Source organism: Sphaeramia orbicularis, chromosome 15 (genome assembly GCF_902148855.1).
Source record: "Sphaeramia orbicularis chromosome 15, fSphaOr1.1, whole genome shotgun sequence".
In the NCBI taxonomy this organism is placed as follows: domain Eukaryota; kingdom Metazoa; phylum Chordata; class Actinopteri; order Kurtiformes; family Apogonidae; genus Sphaeramia; species Sphaeramia orbicularis.
The window spans coordinates 4,700,486-4,706,485 of NC_043971.1; positions in this window are offsets into that span (position 1 = coordinate 4,700,486).

Here is a 6,000-nt window from a genome sequence, read left to right on the forward strand (position 1 = left end):
ACAAGGACTGGACTGGAAAAGACACATGGACACACAGGTTTGTGTTTTGGACCAGTTTGGACTTTAATGTTCTCAGATGTCCAATGGAAATGGGCTCACTGACCCACTGATACTGGTCACATGTTCATCTGTGGAACCAACATGTGTTTGTTGTTCTAAAAAAAGTAACTTTATTGTCATAGTTGTAGATAACTGCACATTTCCTATTTTTATTTGGAAAAAATTTTGTCTCAGTGGGCAGTCTGGTTGAGTTTATTTAGCAATAATCTCAGTTATTTTTCTGAGGGAATCCGGCTGTACTGCTCTTCACTGTGGGTTTGTCTGCTCTGAAAAGAGCCTTTGTGGTGATCATTGTCCACACACCTCAGCCAACAACCATCAGATGTTCTGCACAACACAGGTCATTGAAGTGAACGCCTTCACCTGACAGGTGTGCGGTGTGGGTCTCATCTCCAACTCCGCCATGAAAACTCAGCCTCACATGATGTGCCTGGTCCGCTCCATCCCCTGTCTGCTGTCTGTTCACTGGTACCACCAGCAACGACAGGAGGATGTCAGAGAACAGGAAGTGGGAAAAGCTCCATCACTGTCCAGAGTTTGCTGAGCTGTCCACAAGCGCGGGCACGGCGCTTCCAAGAATGTGCACGATGACGTTCCAGTAAGACACGACCATGTTCTTAAAAAGGAACGGAGGGCCGAATTTATGTTTAAATAACTTGACTTTTTTTTTTTTGATGTAAGCCGACAATGAGCTTCCCCTGTCTGAAAGACGAGCAGCCGCCTCTGGTGCCTACCAATATGGCGGTGTAAACAACAATCACATGACCAGTGACATCAGCTGCAAGTCCCGAATAGTGAGTCCTGTGTAGACAGAGTGTGCCCCGTTCTCAACAGTCTGGAGTGCTTGTGTTGTGGATTATATAATTACATTTTATAGTCTACAAACTGCTTCTCCACTGTGTTAACCCATATAAAAACAGCATCTGTGGTCGTTACCACGCTACTGGATCAATAAAAGAGTTAAGCCACTGAAACCTTACTTGATTCAGGAAATATTGACGTTACCGTCAAGCTACTGAGAACTGTAGTAAGTTACTACTGCCTGACACTGCATTACACCAGTTCTTGTATTCCTTCTGCCATCAGGCTTTTAAACACCAGTGACAGTGTGTAGTGTAGGGTCCACTGTGCATTTACATGTGTTGTTTTTAGGTTTTAAATGTATGTGATCTGTTTATTGTTACTGTTGTCCTTATAGTTGGACCCTTCAGCTGTCCTGTCCATGTACAGATCTGAGTGGATTCTACTGTGGAATGTGTGTCTACTGTCCTGTCCTGCTGTGACCCATATCTGCAAACTGAACTGCCCCTAGGGGATAAAAAAAAAAGTGATCTGGATCTGAATCTGAAAGGGTCTGAATACTGATAGCCATGGGATATTTGACTTGTTCTATTTTTTATAGTTTGCAAAAATATCTACAATTCAGTTTTTTTCTGTCAAAATGGAGTGCTGTGTGTACACTAATGAGGAAAAAATTACCTTAAATGATAAGAAGAAGGGAAAAATTTAAGGGAGTCTGAATCCTTTCCATACCCACTGTAAATACTGGTCCAGACTCAAATCCACATGACCCCTTTGAACATCATTCCTTACATTAATTCCATTACTTCATGGAACCGAACAAAGCACAGGTGGACCTGACAGACCCTGGAGACCACATTGGACCTTACAGACCCTGGAGACCACATTGGACCTTACAGACCCTGGAGACCACATTGGACCTTACAGACCCTGGAGACCACATTGGACCTGACAGACCCTGGAGACCACATTGGACCTCAGATTGTTGACTCACTGTCCTCACTGGAACTGTTACTGTCACTGTCTTGTAATGTGTGTGGAAATGACCAAAAACAGTCACTTGCCTGATAAAGGGTTAACAGAAAACCACCAACAATTTTGTCCACGTGTGTGAAAACCACTGAAGGCTCAGTAATCGTATTCAAATGTCTGCCATTTCAATCCCACATCAACGTCCCACCACAGACTGCAGACTAAATAAGACAACACACACTCACAGGTCTGAGTGGAAGTGTTCCAGCTGTGAACAGAACCAACACTGATCAGCTTCTGTTCAGGGAGAAAAAACAACAAGCAGACTGTTTGTCAGAATCCACCAGTGGAGGAATTCAGAAACAAATGTGTTACATGCTTTCCCATTTCCATCTGCTGTCTGCCTCTGCACCCACTGCAACACAAAGAGCGGCACAAATTAGAAACACCATTCCATCCCCCTGATGACAGACCACCAGGACAGATCAGACCAGATCCATGTGGTCTACACGTCCTCATACCTGAATGATAGAATATGCAGAATCTCAAACCCACATATGGATTAAATCTGCAGACAGAAAACAGTAAAAATGCTACAGAATTTATATTTAAGCCCCATTTGTAGAATATGTATAACCAGGGCATTTAGAAATTCACCCCTGACATTTGTGTTATATTTAGGAATTCACAAGAGAAACATCTGGGATTTTCACTGAGTTAGTGACATTAACTCGACAGATTGGATGCTTATGCTCAATATTCATCAGAATCTGAATATTCTTTTAATCTCAGGGGAAACTGTTGTGTGTTAGAGTTGCTCCATATACGTATAATGAAAAGCAGCAGGATAGATAGATAGATAGATAGATAGATAGATAGATAGATAGATAGATAGATAGATAGATAGATAGATAGATAGATAGATAGATAGATAGATAGATAGATAGATAGATAGATAGAAATAAGCAGATGGGTGTGTGTTAAAAAGTTAAAATAATAAATAGCATAAATACATAAATACCATAAGTTCATAAGTGGAATACAAAGGGTTAAAAATAAAACCATTTCAGTGTGGGAGTATTAAAAAGATCATGTCTTTGTGAAAAGGTATGTCATTTTGTTGTGAGTTCATGTATTGTATTATTTACAGGATGTTAAATGCAAAGTGTTTGTTAAAATATTTCGTTAATATTAATAATATGGAAAAGTTGCGCAAATGTTTTATGTTTTGTTAAAAAGTAATGAAAATGTATATTTTACGTTATGTGTTTTATGATCTTGGAGAATAGTTTGGGGTCATGGGTAACAGGAAGTAGGAAGTAGAAGAGAGAGGGCGTGGTGAAGACGACGAGCGCGTGCGTGTTTGAGAATATGGCATAACATGGACAGTGTATTCAGTAAGAAAAGAACACCAGTTTAGTTCATGGAAGTGGTCGGACAGATCACAAAAGTGACTTTAATGGTGAGAGACTCTGTTTTGTAACAGTACTTCGGCTAGAAGTCCAACGTTAAAAAAACCATAGATTGCGACCTCAGTAAGTTAGCTGCATGTGGCTAGCTGTGGACTAAGCTAGCAGGTTAGCTAACAGCTAACTGCAAAATGCACGGAGACCCGGAGGACCCAGACTGAGCCCACAGCAGCACTAGAGCAGACGGACAGGAGGACTGCCGATTACCGGATTCTGGATTTCCTTTTTCCCTGGACGTATGGATTAACATTTCTTGGGAGCTGGTGATACAGGTACCTTTTTTTTTTTTTTTTTTTTTTTTTAATTTTATTGCCCTATGAGGTGAAGAGGCCATTTGGTTTTAGGCTGCAGCGTACAGGCCTGTAACAGTGAACATTTGAGTTTATTATTTAAGTTATTATTACTGATTATTGAAAAAAAACAACAACATTTGATTGTGAAAGCAATGATTTTTGGTGTGTTAATTGAATATTTAAGTAAATAGTTGAATATTTTGTTTTATAAATTGTGTGTATGTTTTGCATTGTAAATGGAAGATTTAAAGTGCATACAGTGTGGTTAAAGTGCTCACAGTGTTTAGAAAAGATTTAATTTAAAGGGTAAATGCTTTAAAAAAAAAAAGTATATTAAGTTACATTTCACTAAAAATAGTATAAAAAATAAAATAGAACCATAGTTTGAATAATCGTTAATATTGTAAGAGATTACATGTTTAACAAGGACCCAGGTTAGCTACCCCTGGCAAAGCAATGAAGAGCAAAGGGGTGCTACAGATAGATAGATAGATAGATAGATAGATAGATAGATAGATAGATAGATACTTTATTTATCCCATAGGGAAATTTACAGGTTCCAGCAGTATCACAAACTTAAAAACAACAGTAGTAAATACCTAGTAGTAAATACAAATACTAGTAATACAATACTAAAAAAGATTTATGTGTGTATATATATATATATATATATATATATATATATATATATATATATATATATGAGGGGGCGTGTTATCAAATCCCAGTTTGAGTGACTGTATGTGTGGATGAGTGGCCAAAGAAATGGACAAAAAGGTTGGATTTGAACCTTATCCATGTTAATGTGAGCTCAGCCTCAGCTGGATTTAAGGAGGCTGCCACTTGAAGGTAGTCAGACCCCTGTGTGATGATCAACGTCAGCTGTTGCCAGGCGATGATGGATGGAGGAGCTATTGACTTCAATCTGCAGGACGGCAACTGATTCATAGAAGACAAGCAGTGTGGACAACAGTGTGTGGGAGGAGTGAGCAGAGTGGGCACAAAATAAACCCACGTCTATATTAAGACCTTACACATAGGATTTGGATTTACTCATTATTGTCCTATTTTTAACCCTAACCCCCCCAAAGGGGGAGGCAGGGGGTTTGGTTCATTTGTTCCTTTGTTTGTTAACACTTTAGCAGCAAAACTGTAGGTTGAATTCATACCAAACTGGTTTATAGATTGCCAGTGACCCAGAATAGATGTGGTTACATTCACAAGTTTTTAATGAATATTTAAACTTCATAAAGGGGCGGAGCTTGTCGTGCCTAGCACCACTTGGTTGGTAGCTATTTTCAGATAAAATCCACGTTTTTCAAAAAAAAGTCCACGTTGCAATGACCAAAACACAGTCCTGAATTAAAATGACACCAACTAATCTATGCAGCAAGAATAATACAGATTCAGTCAAAAATATAGGCATGTTTATAATATTGTTATGGAATTAATACAAATGAGATTATTTTTACTAGGGATGCACCAATACCACTTTTTTCCAGACCAAGTACAAGTACTTGCATTTGAGTACTTGCCGATACCGAGTACTGATACTAGTCTTTAATAATCCCATTCCAGTTGTTAGTTCCTTTTGTAAATGTGCTTTATTGTCGTTGTCATTAGTCTGACTGGAACAAAGTGCTGCTACTGACATTTAATGTGTTGGAATGAGCGTTTCTCATTCAATCCACCAGGGGGTGCTGCTCTGAATTAACCATACTGGACAAATACCACGAAGAAGAGGAAAGTTTTTTGAGAAGAAGAAAGTCAGTAATAACAAACATGGAAACGACAGAGGTAACACCAATGTGATACTAATATTTCAGCGTTTTCTCTGGTAAGGTTTAAAAGCTTAGCTTCAGCAGGAAGAGAAAAGATAAATGAGCCAGAAGTTTGGTTTTCACTTCCGCTGGCGGCGGTCCGCACCGCTCCGTACCTCCATAGTATTATCAGTAGGATGTAAACCGGCCCAGCCCTGGGTAGTTGTCCTAAATGTGTCAGTAGTTTTTCTCTAACTCACACAGTGGCTCTTTGAACAGATCCTCTACCTTCACGGTTCTGCTGGTATTCTCTGTCTGAGTACTCATCCTCCAGCACCTGGAAAACAGATGGAATGTACGCAGAGGACGGACAGAACGCTGCGTCTGTATCTGTCTGTGTCTGGAACGTTACTGTCAGTCAGCTTTACTTTTATCACCGTCATTTATTTGGTTAAATCTTCACACTCCACACACATTATTCCTCCTCCTCGTACCTGCTGCACTGAACTGTGAATGTCACACGGCTGTAAGTGGAATCGGTGCAGTTGTATCGGATTACTTTTACGAGTACGAGTACAAGCACATACACTGAGTATCGGAGCCGATGCCCGATACCGGTATCGAATCGGTGCATCCCTAATTTTT